This window comes from Thermobia domestica, chromosome 10 (genome assembly GCF_964235325.1).
Source record: "Thermobia domestica chromosome 10, izTheDome1.hap1.1, whole genome shotgun sequence".
NCBI classification, from domain to species: Eukaryota; Metazoa; Arthropoda; class Insecta; order Zygentoma; family Lepismatidae; genus Thermobia; species Thermobia domestica.
In genome coordinates this window covers 155250389-155267999 of record NC_137463.1, presented here as the reverse complement: position 1 = coordinate 155267999, position 17611 = coordinate 155250389, and the positions used below count along the sequence as shown (strand labels likewise).

The 17611-nt window shown below is 35.5% G+C and overlaps 1 protein-coding gene across 5 annotated transcripts in view; it reads left to right on the top strand.

The window, feature by feature from the left end:
- The window catches only part of LOC145662786 (Ig-like and fibronectin type-III domain-containing protein 2), a 1216055-nt gene extending 1198444 nt beyond the window's left edge, over nt 1–17611 (top strand). For all 5 annotated transcript variants that reach the window (XM_081728668.1, XM_081728663.1, XM_081728665.1 and 2 more), the window contains one exon: nt 1–17611. This exon is cut by the window's left edge and continues 12395 nt beyond it. The gene's annotated coding sequence lies outside the window, so the exon portion shown is untranslated.

Genomic DNA, 17611 nt, shown 5'->3' with positions numbered 1-17611 from the left:
TCCGGAAGTGGTAGAAATTAACCATTTCCAGTTTTAACATTGATCGCTATAGAGCAAAAAATGTAATACGAGATGCGTAGATAGAGAGATGCGCTTTCTGTAATCAGTTAAGTGTCCCAACAATACATTACCTACTCATCCTTCACCCTATACTAAAACCGGGAGTGGTAAAAATTCATGTGAATTTCCACTTCTAATATTGGTTTACATATAGCAAAAACAATAACGTAGCGAGAAACTGTTGTTTGAAATCAATTTAGCGTTCTAAGAATAGATATCGTCTTTTCTCTTAACGCCCTATTCAAACCAAAAGAGGCAAAAATCAAACGGATTTAACGTTGATTGCCATAGAATAAAAACTAAGAGTTAGCGAGAACCAGTTTTATGTAATCAATTAAGCATGTGAAGAACATATTACATATTCACTCTAATCTCTCTAGAGAAAACGAAAGTGCCAGCAATCAACCACTTCTGGTTTTAACGCTGATCATTATAGAGTGAAAATTGTAACGAATAGCGAGAAGTCGTTCTCTGTAATCAATTAACTGTCTCAAGAAAATTCTCCATTTTCATTCTAATCTCTTTATTGAAACTGGAAGTGGCATAAATCAACCACTTCCGATTTTAACATTGATCGCCATAAAATTAAAACCATAACGAATAGCAAGGAGCGGTATTCTGTAATAAATTAAGCGTCCTAAGAATATATTCTATTTGCACTCTAATCTCTGTACTAAAACCAGAAGTGGCAGAAATCAAAAATTTCTGGTTTTAACTTTGATCATTATAGCGTGAAAATTGCAACAAATAGCGAGAAGCTGTTTTCTGCTATCGATTATATTCCATCTCCTCTCTAACATATCTATTGAAACCAGAAGTAAGGAAAATCAACTACTTCCGCTTTTAACGTTGTGGTCATTAAAGTAAAAACGGTAATATATTGACAGAAGTGGTTTCCAGTTATCAGTAAACATCCCAATAGTACATTCCATTTCCGTCCTTAAGTTTCTACTAAAACCAGAAGTGATAGAAATCCACTAACCCTTCCAGTTTCACTATTAATCTACATAGAACAAAAGCGCTAAGAGATAGCGAGAAGCGGTTTTATAGAAATAATTTGGAATTGTAAGAATAGGTACCATTACCTATATTAACTCCCTATTCGAACCAGAAGTAATATAAATCATTGAAGTTCATTGATATAGAATGTAAACGTAACAGCTAGCGGAAAGCAGTTTTCTGTATTCAATGAAGCATCCTAAAGCATATAGTCCAGGATCTAAGGGGGTTGAGCATGCATGGAAAGCCTAACGCAATGTTATTTCTGATTATTGTTATAGGCACTATAGTGATTGTGAAACCGATATCATCGCCCTCCAGCGTGGTCGACAACTTGGGGAAGGGCGAAAAGGGGTGGGCGCAGTAAATCGTAGACTTTCACGTTGGCGGTCCTAGTAGCCCTCCTAATTGTCACAGGGACATGAACCATACCTCGTTAGAAAGCTTATACAACACAAATCCCAACGAGGTAACTTTTGTGCCCCCCGTGCCCAACACGTAAAAGAAGAAGAAGAAGAAAGTAAAAAATTGCAAGAAAAACAATTTTTGTAAAATTTGTGGAACGCTGGCAACATCGTTGTTTGTCGTACGCAGGAAAAAATAATCTCACATGTACACCATACATTGGCAACAATCATATAAAGAAATGAAGGGTATAGATACAATAGCAACAGAGATGAAATTTCGGAATTTCGTACCTGGATGGTCACTCTGTACATATTTTTCGATGTACTGTCGTCACGTTGGCAACCCTAGCGATGCTCATAATTGTCACAGGGACATGAACTATACCTCTTTGGTAAGCTTATGGGACAGATTTTAGAGAGGTAACTTTTGTGCCCCCCTCCTGTGTACGACAAACAACAGTGTTGCCAGAGTTCCACAAAGTTAAAATTCTTTTTTCAATTTTGGGTCCGCGGTGGCTCAGTGGTAGAGCGTTCACCTCTGCTACTTGGGGTCTCAGGTTCAAACCCTGCTCCCGCCAAGTGAACTTTGTGGTGGACAAACACCGTGTGCGTGGGTTTTCAAGGGGTTTTCCCGTTTCCTCCCACTTTCTTCATTCCACCATCTCATTCATCTCTCATTATCACCGTCTTCTTTAGCCTAACCGACATAATCGTGGGACCTTAAACTCAATTTTTTTCTTTTTTTTAATTTTTAAAATTTCGTCGTCTTCTTTTATAAGTTGGGCATGCGGGCACAAAAGTTACCTAGTTGGAATCTGTGTTCTATAAGTTTTCCAACGAGGTATAGTTCATGTTCCTGTGACTAATAGGGGCGTCGCTAGGGCTGCCAGACAATGTGAAGGTAGACGACAAATAAACAAGGAAAGTGAAGATTGGTACGAGCTTCCGAATTTTTATCTCCCTTGCTATTACACCTACGTCCTTCATTGTTTTTATATGACTACTCCCAATGTCTGGCGTACATGTTTGATTTTGTTTTTGCGTACGTCAAATAGCAGTGTTGCCAGCGTTCCTCAAAGTTCAAATATGTGGCTTTCCTTTATAAGAAAATATACACTGGAGAACTGGACAAATTCAATATCCCCATTTACCCTCGTAAACCCAATGACCAAATAAAGGCTATCACTAGTTAGTATAAAGGTAACAAAGAAAGTTCTGTCGCTTGTTGTGGAGGTCTGTGTTCCATTGGACCTCATACCATGAGTTGAATGCTAATGGAGATAAGGCGAAGATTAGTTGTTGATGTGGGTATATCCAACATACTACGTGGTTGTGGCAGTTCAGTTACACCGCGAACTTGCGTAAGGACCGAATAAACATGGGACCTCCACAGAGTGGCATAAGGACGTGTATGCTGTAGAGTTCGAACTGGGGTCAAACGGCGCTGTAGCGGGGCGAAAGGTATGCCAGGCCTTTGGCGAGTATGTCGTGACTACGCGGAGAGTGCAGCGGTGGTTTAACAAGTTTTAAGAACGGTGACACACTCGAAGACGCACCACGTGCTGGAAGACCGACGCATGTCCAAAATGAAGATCTTCAGGCAGCAATTGAGCCGAACAGTGGTCAGATATGTGAGGAACTGAGACTACAATTCAGAGTGAGTGGAGAAACCATTCGACAGCACCTCCATCAACTTGGGAAGCACTACAACTTGGTTCGATAGTTCCCACATGATTTGACTCTGGTCCAGAAGGCAGCGCGAGCAGACACTTGTGTTTCTTTGCTGTCTCGTCTGAGAAAGGAGCCATTTCTGGGCAGGGTGTTGACATGTGATGAGAAGTGGGTTCTGCACGAAGCTCTACGGCGCCGTTATCATTGGTTAGCATCCCATGAACAGGTTCCAAAACAGCCGAAACCAGCACTGCCCCAGAAGAAAGTCCTCCTGTGTGTTTCGTGGACTACTCGCGGCATCGTGTATCGGGAACGGCTACCAGGTGGTCAGAGCATCAATTCAACTGTATACTGTCAGCAGTTGGGCCGTGTTCAAGAAAAACTCAAAACTCTAGAGCTAGCACTTCTGAATCGCAAAGGGATCCTCCTGTTACACGACAACGCTAAGCCACAATGCTAGGATGACCCGGGACACCATTCTACGTCTTGGATGGGAAACACTATTACATCTGCCATATTTCCCGGACACTGTACCGTCCGATTATTATCTGTTCTATTCCTTGGACAATCACCTTAGTGGACGCCAGTTCAAATCCTTATTAGAGGTGGAAAATTCACTTGATATCTTCTTCGTTTCACTGCCCACTAAGTTCTACCGCGATGGAATCCATGGCCTTCCATAACGTTGGCAGAAGGTCGTCGATGCTGATGGAGACTATTTTTGATCTTCGAGGTACGTCTTAGGTGACTTATCGATGTTCGAAGCTGCTGGGTGAAAAAGCGACAGAACTTTCTTGATTACCTTATATATTCATTTATTTATATTGATACCAATTTTTATGCTTGTAGCTCCTTTGTAATATGTTTAATGATAATTTGAGTTTGGTATGAATAACGTTTTTCGAAATGCATCTTTGGTTGTAAAACCATTATTATATTGTTAATAAATGTAACTGAAAGAAAAATATATTATTAGTATTTACTTGCACTTGCCTTCATTTGTTGAACATTTGTGTTCCTGATGTTAATCCAGCCAATTTCCAGTGACAAATAACGCACACATCTTCACTTGTTTAATAACACTTCTTTATTTCACAAACGAACTGTTCTTGATTTTCGAAATTTCCACTTTTTTTTTTAAACTAATCATGAATTACTTGAGGCCTAACGTATCGTACCTGTTGCCTTAAGTTTGCATATCAATTTAAAAAATAAATCTAATACTAATGGCTTGTTCTTCTTAATTATTGCAATTGGGTATAATTTACTTAGTCACTATCGTCTTCTTCGCAGTAATATTTTGTCACAGGATTTTTGCAATTGCCCTACAAACACAATAACTGCAGCAAGACGACTTACTTACAAAACACCTGCAAGATAGTGTGTTTCAGGTTTTGCATGTGCAGGATGGAAGTAAGATATCTGGTACGTCAGGATGTGTCATCAGAAGTGGACGTATGGTTTCATTATCATCTAAGAAAAAAACAAACTTGGTTAAATCTAAAGGCTCTGCAAAGGGAATGGTGGAGTTACTCCAATAGTTCAGTTGAGCACTGCATCTCAGTACGTTGTCGGAAAGAGTAGGAGGTGCACGGTAAACAATGTCATTAATGCTGATGGGGATGACAGGAAGTGAATATATCCATATTTATCACAAGAATTTCTCTTTTTCTTAACAATCTTTAAATAGACAACCTCTAGTTGGTGAAGTTGAGTATCATTCAGGTCTTATTGCTGTAGCAACTGTAGCACATCTAAAACAGAATAAGATATTCTTGCTAAACTGAAAACATACTGTTTGCTTCCTACTTTGCTCGTCGAGTCACAGCCTGTAAAGACATCAAGAGCTGGTAAGCTTTTGGAGAATTTTATCCCAAGTGCTTCTGAAGCTATATGACATCCTAAAGCTCTTTTCCTTTCTCCAATATCAGCGACTAAGCACAAACTATGGCAACAGACGTCTTTCAAATCATGCCAAGATGATATGGCTAACACGAACACACCCGTGCCTGGGATGTGAATTATTAGGGTTCCAATTCCTTTGTTTCTAACTGAATCAAATGCATGAAGAAAAATTTTTGTGTGCGCTTCATTCTGGTTAGCTTCCAGGTTTTCGTACGTTCTTATTAATTGGTCTTCATGTTTTAGGTAACAGTCGTTTCCGTTTCCAAAACTAGCAGACACTGAAAATTTGCTGGATTAACATCAGGAACATAAATGTTCAACAAATAAAGGTAAATGCAAATAAAGTTGTTGTAATACTGATATATTTTTATTTCAATTACATTTAAAACAATATGATAATGGCTTTACAACTGAAGATGCATTTCAAAAAATGTTATCCTACCGAACTCAAAATATCGTTAAACTTATCCCAAAGGAGCTACAAAGGTAAAAATTTGTTATCAATATAAATAAATAAATATTCTAACTAGTGATACCCTGTATTTGGTCATTGGGTTTACGAGGGGTAAATGGGAGGTACTGAATTTGCCCATTCTCCAGTTTATATTTTCTTATAAAAGAAAGCCACATATTTGAACTTTGAGGAACGCTGACAACACTGTTATTTGTCGTACACAGAAACAAAATCTCACATGTACGTCAGACATTGGGAACAGTCATATAAAAACAATGAAGGGCGTAGATGCAATAGCAAGGGAGATAAAAATTCGGAAGCTCGTACCACTCTTCACTTTCCTTGTATATTTGTCGTCTACCTTCACGTTGTCTGGCAGCCCTAACGACGCCCCTATTTGTCACAAGGACATGAACAATACCTCGTTGGAAAACTTATAGAACACAAATTCCAACTTGATAACTTTTGTGCTCCCATGCCCAACTTGTAGAAAAAGAAGAAGAAGAAAATTTAAAAAAAAGAATTTTGACTTTGTAAAACTCTGGCAACACTGTTGTTTGTCGTACGCAGAAGGGAGGGCACAAAAGTAACCTCTCTGAAATCTGTGTCCCATAAGCTTTCCAAAGAGGTATAGTTCATATCCCTGTGATACTTAGGGGCGTCTCTAGGGCTACCAACGTGACGACAGTACATCGAAAAATATATACAGAGTGACCATCGAGGTACGAAGTTCCGAAATTTTATCTCTGTTGATATTGTATCTATACTCTTCATTTTTTATATGATTGTTGCCAATGTATGGCGTACATGTGAGATTATTTTTTCCTGCGTTTGACAAACAACAATGTTGCCAGCGTCCCACAAATTTTACAAAAATGTGTTTTTCTTCCAACTTTTTTACTTTCTTCTTCTTCTTTTACGTGTTGGGCACGGGGGCACAAAAGTTACCTCGTTGGAATTTGCGTTTTATAAGCTTTCTAACGAGGTATGGTTCATGTCTCTGTGGCAATTAGGAGGGCTACTAGGACCGCCAACGTGAAAGTCTACGATTTTCTGTGCCCCACCCCTTTTCCCCCTGCCCCCAATGTGTCGACCACGCTGGGGGGCCACGACATCGGTTTTCGCGATCAGTATAGTACCTATAACAATAATTAGAAATAAAATTGCGTTACGCTTCTCATGCATGATCAAACCCCCTCAGATCCCGGCCTAATATGTCATCTCCTCTCTGTTTCTATTAGAACCAGAAGTGGAAGAAATCAACCAATTCCAGTTTTTAATGGTGATTGCTATAAGTAAAAACGGTAATAAAGAGAAGCTGTTTTGTGTAATCATTAAAGCGTCCCAAGAATATATTCCATCTCCATTTTAATCTCTCTACCAACACCGGAAATAATATAAATCTACTAAAACTTCCGGTTTCGGTAATAACGTCATAGAAACTAAACTCCTTCGTGTGATATATATGTAACACTAGTACTTGTTGAAATGTGTATTTACCATTTTGCCTTGAGTTGTTATTCTAAAATTTGTAATAATATCATTTCGATATTAGAGAAATATTTACTCTCCTTTTTGCTTCTCAGATTTCCAAACTATCTTATACATAAGCATCGGTAGTTTTGTAGAACGGCTATGCCCGTCTATATGTATGACTCGCGACAATTATCAGAGCAAAACTGGGAAGATGTGTCTATAATTTGTTTTCTAAAGATTAGATTCAGTGTCAGAATTTGTTCCGTTTCATCTGTTGACTCTGTTTCTAAATCGCAAGTGATAGAAATTAATCAATTCCAGTTTCAACATTGATTGCCACAGAACAAAATCAGTTTTGTGAAATCCATTCAGCGTCTCGAGAGAAAATAAATTCACTCACATCTCTTCACTAAATCTGAAAGTTGTAGACTGTATCACTACTTCCAGTTTCAATACTGATTTCCATCAAAACGATAAGAGATAGCGAGAAGCGTTTCTTGGAATCAATTCACCATCCCAACAACAGATTCCATCTCCTCCTTTAAACTTTTATTCAAACCGAAAGTGATAGAAATAGATCATTTCCGGTTTCAACGCTCATCGCCATAGAACAAAATAGATAATAAATAGCGGCAAGCATTTTTTAAAAATCGATTTAGAATCTAAAGGAAAGGTACCACATCCATTTGTATCTCTCTACTAAAACTGGAAGCGGTAGAAATTTAATATTACTTTCGGCTTCCATATCGATCTTCACAGAGCAAACAGTAAGAGATAGGGAAAACAGGATTTTTGATACGGATTGACTGTTCCAAGAATAGCTTTCATCTCGATACTTCTTCCTCTATGCAAACTGAAAATGTTGGGAATCCACGGTTTCCATAGTTAAAGTGCAGATAGCGAAGAGCGGTTTTTTAAACATAAATTCAGTATTGCAAGATTAAGTACAATTTCCTATTTTATTCCTCTGTTGGAACCGCAAGTAGTAGATATAAACTACTACTTCCGATCCTAATACTGGTTTCCATAGAGTGAAGCGGTAGTAGAGGCGACAAACGTTTTATGCTATGGATTCCAAATCTCAAAATAGATTTCATCTTAGCTTCATTCCTCTATTAAAACTAGAAGTAGTAAGAACTAGCACAATTTCCGGATTCAATATTGATTCGTATAATTGTAAGAGATAGTCAGAAATAGTTTTTGATGAGGATTCAGCGTCCGGTAAATAGGTTGTATTTCTCGCATTATCACACTATTGCTAACGGAAGTTACAGATCTATTTTCACTTTCAATATTAAATCCCCAGAATTTGGTGGTCTACCGCAGTTTCACAATCTGTAGAGAAACTATCTTGTTTTGAATAGAAAATTAAGGTACTTTTTAGTGTATTTCATGTAAATAGGGAGCTTATATTGACATTTTATACAGCGTGTGACTGAATAAATATTACAACTCATGGTTAGAGAAATGACAACTCTTGGAAAACAATTTTATAAATTTGGTCTATTTTATTTTATTTTATTCTATGTATGTATGCCATTATAAAGGAAAAAATATATTTTCAGGGAATTTCGGTTGCCATTTATGGTAACCAACGGCAACCTATTTAACGGACGCTGAATCCTCATCAAAAACTATTTCCTACTATCTCTTACAATTATAGCAATCAATATTGAATTCGGAAATTGTACTAGTTCTTATTACTTCTGGCTTTAATAGAGGCATGAAATCTATAGCTGAGATGAAATCTATTTTAACACGTTCGCTGCTGAGGACGCCCATCGGCGTCCAGTACTGAATTTGGCATATGCGCCGGACGCCTCTGGGCAGGTATTGGCGGGAAAGTGAATCAGCTGCAGGGACAAGCGCCGAGAGGCGTCCGGCGCATGTGCCAAATTCAGTACTGGACACCGATGGGCGTTCTCAGCAGCGAATGTGTTAATATTTGGAATCCATACCATAAAATGTCAGAGAACAAGGTATTTTGCTTACTGTACTGAATGCCAGCAAACCTTAGTGCAGATGACCATGCAACTGAATAAGGGGTCCAATCGGATAGTTAATAGACGGCGTCCTTATACCTGTCTGGGTTCTGGAAAGTTCTGGAAGAAGTTTGGCAGCCTATCCGGACAACTTCCGTCGATTTGTTAATCCATGCCTCTTTATGTGGCAGCCGCTATCAAGGTCAAAGAAGCAATAATTCGTGACTTATCAGGTATCTCTCATTCAGTGGAACTTCGGCGTATAGGACAAATATCAGTTGATATGGATCGTATTGAGATGAACAAGCTAGCATGCTTGAGGGCAAATTTTACTTTCAGTTTTCGCAAATATAGAAGAAAACGCATTTACGTGGCATTTAAATGTATCGTACGTTGCCAATAACAAGTCGCAGTTTTTGTTTTTCGCTTGAAAAAATATCTATGTACTATGTACTAGAGATGAACACAACACGCGGTTTTTGGGTTTTAAAAAACCGAAACCGGTGTTTAACTTTCAAAAAAAGGTTTTTCAAATTTGGTTCGGTTTTCTATCAAAAACCGGTTTCAGCTTTTTAAAGTCAAGTTTTTTTTTTTTTTTTTAACCAACACTCAGTTTCAGTTTTAAAGGCGGTTGAGCCTTCTATCAAAACCGGTTCGGTTTCCTATCTAGGTTTTCGGTGGGAAACCAAAGCAGTCTTTCACCGAAAAGACGAAACTGGTTTCGGTGAAAAACTGAAATTTCTTTTTCTGATTTTCAGTTTTTCTACAAACCGGTTTCCATTTCTTATATAAAAACTGGGTTTGCCCCTCCCAACTATTTCTTTAATATGATACAGTATTAACTAGCAAACTGTATTTCTTGATGTTTGTCTTTTCGTACACGATTACATACACACTTCTTTATGTAACATATTAGGTCTACTTGTAATGACATATTGAAAAAAAATGATTCTTGGCGCTTGAAAAAAAATGATTCTTGGCGCTAGATACTCAAAATATGTGTTTACTTGGACAACCTGAGCGACATCGTACTGAAAACGTTCCGAGTATTATATATATGGGGATTGGTATTATGGGAATTATATATATCGGGATATAATGGTGCGTATACGCTCCTAATATTTTACAATCCAGAGTATACTCACCTTAAATTTACGAAAGGACGAGTGCATAACGGGAGGATATACTCCATAATTTTGAAAAGGGTCGAGTGTATACCTACCAAAAAGTCTATCCATAGATGCATATGTGATAGTAATTATGTGACCATCTTCCTGGGTTTCTTATCCGGTATTATTAGTAGGTTGGTGCGAATGATGTGTCCGCCCCAGTGGCGTAACTTCCAAAGGCTAAAACGGAAAGAAAAGGAAACCTGATTAATGAAAATAGTCGTAATGTACAACCACACACTTTTGTCATAACTCAGGCAGTGATTGACTTTTGTGGCAAAAGAAGTCTGAAGTCTGCAATGCGAAGAAATCCTCAACCCGTTCATTTCACCGCCTGATAATCAGGGAAGATCTTCTCTCCCAAGAAGTAATCGAGACGTCGGAAGAGATGGTAGTGAGTGGAAAGAATATTGGGGGAACACGCTGGATGACAAAGTGTTTCGTACTGCAACTCATGGAGAGTCTGCATGGTCCTTTCGTAAGTCCAGATACCATGTGTGTGTGGTGCATTTCATGGAGTTCAGCAGAGTAATGATCTCCAATGATGGTTTCGCCTAAATGAAGAAAGATGTTTTGAATCCCTTTTACTATAGACTATTATACCAGAAACAACGTATTCGGGGGTTTTGGTAACCTTGTTGGACATTGATCATAACCCAATTATCCTGACTGCTTAGGATTGACATAGCAGATTCAGTTTTCGTCTCAAGTGACAATCTGATGCAAGAAATTTTCCCGCTAATTTCTTACACTCATGAACTGCACACCTCTGGACGGTATCAACTTGTGTGGCACCAATAAGTCTAATTTTCCATCTTACCGATTGCATCTTACCAAATGACGGCGTTGTGATATATGTCTCACTCGTCTTCAGTACTATGAATACTTTTCCAAGGGTTCGGTTTCAGAGTGTTCGTAAGGAGTTCATCTGAACATGTTAGTCGACACTCACGGGGCTCATTTTGCAATGCTGTATCACTAGAAGGAAATTTGACAAACCAACGACGAATGGTGCGTTCATTCGCCATTCACGGCCAAAATGCATTATTAATGTTTTCTTGCATCTTGTTGTATAGAATGTCCCAGTTTGAATCGTAAAAATAAATTAATTAATAAAATAAATATTCACTGTTGTGTGTTTTCCACGGTGCACTTTCATAGGCTCTGTTCAGAAACTCAATGCTTGCCGATTGTCTGAGTACTCCTTCCTATTCTCCGATCGTGTATAGAGTTTGTGATGTTAGACGCGTGACCTTAATTCATCCCTGTGTTATGTTGCTGAAATAAGTTTTCTGCTACACATTTCATTCATGTCAAACTAACATGTTCCCGTGGAATCTCCTAAGTTGTTAGTTACAAAATGACTGACTTCACCTGTACACATGTCTTCCTACAAGTTAAGGAGAGTTTTATCGTCATTTAATTTCGGGTTAGGATGGTCATTTACAAAATAAACTGACCTTGCATTTCCAGATAGTTTCGGCGATCTGGAAAGGGAGGGTAGTAAATCAGGAATCACTTTTTAAAACGCTTGCCTTCAAACACTTCTGGGCTTTCTATCACTGTTCAAACTATTTTTCTTTCTTTTTTTCTTAAAATGTTTACATTTCTGGAAACTTCGCTAGAAAACACTGTAAAATCTGGAAATTAATTGTAGTTCTTGATTGAAAGTTTTCAACTTTCTGGATAGTGATAGCAAAATATTTTACTTATGATGTACTAGACTGGATTAGTAACACTATTTAACCAAGTTTCAACATGTTTTTTTTTTCTAACTCATAACGAGCAAGCTCATACAAAAAAGTAGTTTTTCACTAATTACAACAGGAATATTATTCACCACTATTTCTTAACAGAGAAAAACGTTAGAAGTACATAGTCCACGTGCTTCGAGCTTGGAAGTTCATGAGATGCAGGATGTCAAAGTTTTCTGGGCCCCTTCGTATTTGTGTTAAAATTATCATTATGTTCTTGTAAATGATATTTGACAATTAATTACATATAAGTGAATGGGCCCCATATTTATACAGATATCGGTGTCACTTGTGTATATATATTCACTTATTAGCAGATTTCAGGTACAACCGAGATGTTATTTTACATTGAAACTTTAACAACAACAAAGAAGGATAAAATTTGGAAAGAAGTCGGCTATGGTCTCCATATTAACGATATCTTAAGAGCATTACCGCGGTGAGACTGAGGAAAACGTGTCATGATGCTGGCGTAGGAATTTAAGCCCGAAATTTCTCGTTTGTATTGCGCATGCGGTATCATTTGTCTACGTCCGAAGCCAAGAAATCACAAGGAAAACCATGATATTTTGTTACTAACTTATACCTTGCACGCTAAAGAAAACTTATTTTAGTGTGCATTTAAAAAAAATCTTCCTCCACTAACGATACTAGTGCATAATACTACAAATTTCCATGTCTACTTCACATACGAAAATAGTCACAATTTGTCCTGCTCATAAGAAGTTGGCACATTTTTTTTTTAAACTTGAAAAGTAGTATTGAAAGTTCTCATCTTGTCTCGTCTCGAAAACAAGACGTGGATTATCTTTTTAAATTTGGGACTAGACAAGAAATTTCACGAGTCTCGTGGACAACACTAGTTCACCCAAGTCGTAGATCTCAAACACTTTCAGTGGCACATGATTCACAATATAAAACTATAAATTGATAAAGTGATTATACAGACACAACGAAAAGCATTTATCAACGTTTAAAGATACGCAAGTCATTGCACAATATACTCCAATAATAAATATGGTTCATATCTTGTTATATCATGCTCTTTGTGAACCACTCGTGACGAAGAAGGGCTCTGATAGTTTGTAAAAGAAATTATGAAATATTTAGAATATATATTACAATATTTGCTTTTATAAAACATTTTTCGCAACAAATTTTTAACATTGAAAATGAAAAATTAAACCAATGTTTCTCCAATAAGTATCCAATCAGAATTCCATGATTACTTTATTATCTAGTACCAGTGAATACTTCGGACTATCTGATATACCTAGTAATCCATCTTAAGCAGCTCCGATAATTGTGCAAACAAATTATTTCACTTTATTGGTTCATTATTATTATTATTTCTGGATTATTCTTTGTAAGTTGTAAATGTTTGGAGTGAAGGAAACTGACATACAAGGTTTACTTTGCCATTAAATTCTTAATCATATTCATTATCGATAACACCACTTCTGATAAGTAATAAGGTAGTCATAACACAAATTATATAAATTTCTTCTTCACTCTTTTACGTCTTTTTTCAATACATGAATTAGACGAAACTCTAATGGGAGTGCATGACACTGACCATGATTGAGATAACTTTGTCTTCACAAAGCTTTTTCATTATGCTCTTTGTGAACCACTCGTGACGAAGAAGGGCTCTGATAGTTTGTAAAAGAAATTATGAAATATTTAGAATATATATTACAATATTTGCTTTTATAAAACATTTTTCGCAACAAATTTTTAACATTGAAAATGAAAAATTAAACCAATGTTTCTCCAATAAGTATCCAATCAGAATTCCATGATTACTTTATTATCTAGTACCAGTGAATACTTCGGACTATCTGATATACCTAGTAATCCATCTTAAGCAGCTCCGATAATTGTGCAAACAAATTATTTCACTTTATTGGTTCATTATTATTATTATTTCTGGATTATTCTTTGTAAGTTGTAAATGTTTGGAGTGAAGGAAACTGACATACAAGGTTTACTTTGCCATTAAATTCTTAATCATATTCATTATCGATAACACCACTTCTGATAAGTAATAAGGTAGTCATAACACAAATTATATAAATTTCTTCTTCACTCTTTTACGTCTTTTTTCAATACATGAATTAGACGAAACTCTAATGGGAGTGCATGACACTGACCATGATTGAGATAACTTTGTCTTCACAAAGCTTTTTCATTATGCTGACATGGAAGAATATCCTTACCGGAAATTGTGTTAAGTCCACAGTTCTTAAATCTATTAATCACAAAATTTGCAAATAGTAGGCGAAATGAGTTCAAACTTCGATGAAATTACGTAATATTTTCGAAATGTTTGCCCTGTTATGTTATTGAAAGCTATTTTTTTAAACTTAATGCTCCTGGTAAGAGTGTTATATCGACTGATAAGATATACAACAAAATCAAGGTTCTACCTATATTCTGTCTCTACTATAAATATCATATTAGTATCTACTTATTATTTCGCTTCTACAAAGGAAAAGTCGTCTTGCCTCAAGGCGATAGCAAAGTCAACTAGGAGAACGAAAGAACTCATCTTGTGTACGGTTTCCCATCGTATATGAGGATAACAATGCATTCATTGAGAGTACATGATAATTTTTGTTTAGATTAAATTAAATAGAGTGAAAGGAAGGTATATGTTTTGGCTCTCGTACTGCTATGAGATAATACCTCCCCATGTTGAGCAGAAGGGAGGGTCAGTTCATTCTTGTCAACATTTTTCTTTCTATTTCTATCTTCACTGTCAAAGTTTCTAACTGATCACTTATTTCAGTATGTGCATAGCTTATATTAAGTTTGATACTGACGGATAGCAACGCGAAACCTAATGGACGTACAGAAATCTCCGAAGAATTAAACACATAAGAATAGTTACAAATGCTTCTTTTCCTTCAACAGATAAAGTACATACAAAGAAGAAACGAAACGAAAGAAGCTACCTAAATGCTATAATTTGGAGCAATGTCACCAAATGACAGACAAATGAGGAAATTGTATATTAATTAACTTCAAAGAAGAGAAGTTCACTTAAAAAACAAAGTAAATTGAAAAGTTCAAACCAGTACGTAATGGTAAAGTTTAAATTAGTTCGTAAATGCTCAACTTTGAACCTAATTATGAAGCATATTAAAGAAAAACACGAATGAAAAGCATGTTACATAATAAATACTGTACAATATTGACTGGATAAAAGTATACACTATCTCAGCTTTTACTTATCAAACAGCATATGATGCGTAATTCATATGCTATTAGACTATGATGCGCATAGTCATTTCTATTAGACTATGATGTGCATAGAAACAAAAGCATATTAATTTGAACGCTCTTTCTAAAAAATATAGTCTAATAGAAGTTGCCATTAATAAATTCAGTCTTTAATGCGTTATTTCACTTACAATATTTAAATATTTACACTTACCAACTTCAAATACTTCATAACATCTATGTTGTTCTGTCTGATTTCTCCTCGAAATATTTTAAATTCTTCCCTAATTTTTCTGCAGTAAACCGTACGCAATAACAAAAAACCTCGGAAGGAAAATATGGTATAGATTACTTGTAATAGAGTGGTACTTAATTATTCATATACCCAAGGCACATATTTATTTTATTTAGCGAGTCACTACCCACACCTTCAGAACAACATAAATTACTAAAATTCTCGTTTTAAACACGGAAATAACACATTCAAGTACATAATTTTATTAGTTATTACGATCTATTGCGTTCAATTTGGGAAAATAAATATTTTTTACAAATTTATAGTCATCGTTTCAAAAATAACGTAACTACTATGTTCTTATTATAAGTACATTGTTCTATTGATGTAGCTACTATTAGTAGCATTTGAAACAAGTTTATACTATTTGAAACTGCTTTCATTAAAATTGATATGTATTAGTAAATAATGCTAGAAATCTAACCTGGATGTTCAGTATGAAATACTAATTTTGTAGCGTACATTTTTTGATAATACAAAGTTTATTTTATCACCTATGGATTTCTGTCTACAACTGAGAATGTAAAGAGATTGAGATTTAGTTGTTACGTATGTACTCTTAGCCAAACTCTACAAAGTATCCTTCTTATTCATTTTAACAAGAGAGAGAAAGAAATTTTTAACTAGAAGATGTAAGTGCGTACAGTAATGATTATGGGCCTTATGCATAAGTTGTTTGACTTACGTAGCGTGATACTAAAGGCCTGGCTACTGCAAGAAGCATATGTTATTCAAACTCTTTAGTATGGCACTAATCACGCATCAGAACGACTCTGCATAACGTCCTACAAGTTTATCTTTTAAAGTTAAAATTATGTGTGCAATTTAAGTTTTCCCGGACTCATTGTTACCTGCTTAAGTCTGATTGTGTACATTCCATCTTATATAAATTATTAGGCGTTAAAGTATTCTTGACAAGATATATTTGAAAATAAATTTTAAATGTAAAAACTTACCTAGTTGTTAAAATAAAATATAACTTGAGATTATTAGTGTGTACACGTTATAAAGTGTGTTGATACCATCAGAGCCATCCATAAAGGGGAATAACCCGGAAAATGTGGGGTCGTAAATGAAGAAAATTTTTTAAAAGATAACTTTTCAATTTTGATTTCTTTTTCAATTTTAAAATTCCTGCTGAAAACTTGTGTGAAAGCCCCTGATATCATTCAATTAAAAAAAAAAATGAAAACACAAATCATAATTATGGCGCAAGTAATAATCACAATTTCTTTCTGTATCAATTATGTTATGCAAAATTGAAAGACTGGTTATTTGGGAGATTATAAGAAATGCAAAGAGGTAGAGTTATATTAAATAAATCAATGAATTGCTACTTATGGAAGACATCTTTGTCAATTTAGACGCAGAAATTAAATGTTGTCAATTTGATAATCAATGTGTTTATAATGTATCTATTAATTAATTTAAGAATAGTTTGTAGTCATGGAAACTTAAATAACTAAATTTTATGACAAACTTAATGTCTGTAACGAAAACAAAATATTTCCTTAGTTCCTAACGAAAAACAAAATTGTATAACGCATAACAATCTTGTATTGATTTGCAATTTTGCTTCTTGTTTAGTACCTATTACAAAATATTTGTTTCACCAGATTTTTATCACTTTCTGTGTTCATATTTTTCGATTATTTAGATAAAAGCAAAAGACAAATCAAAGAGTAAAAACTATTTAGCTTTGTTTTTTGGGTATAGAAATCTTAAAATATGATACTTTAGTTAACTTTACCTTCACAGTGCTGGTAGTCATAATACGTATATGAATATAACATCTAGTATAAGACGGAACATTATTGCATTTAAAATAAATTAAATATATGTGTATAATTGGGAATAAATACGATGGTTGTATGTAGGGGTTGTGCGTTAAATTTCATAACAATGAGGTGTTACCTTGAATGACAAACATTTTAACATTTGTTATCTTATATATTGCTATTGTCCGAAAGTCATTAAGTTTCTAAAAAATAAAATGTATCTAGTACATTGTCCTTAAAACATATCTTTTCCATGCAGAATGTGTGCCTTTACCATAGGAAGTAAAATAATAATATGCAAAGAGTTTCATCTGATTCCCGTAGTACTGTATATACTGCTGAACTCAGTGCGAAACTATATATGTGTAGAATCTATCTTTTGTACAATGAGAAACTCAAATTGTAAAAAGGAAAAATAAAGAAAAAATGAAATAAA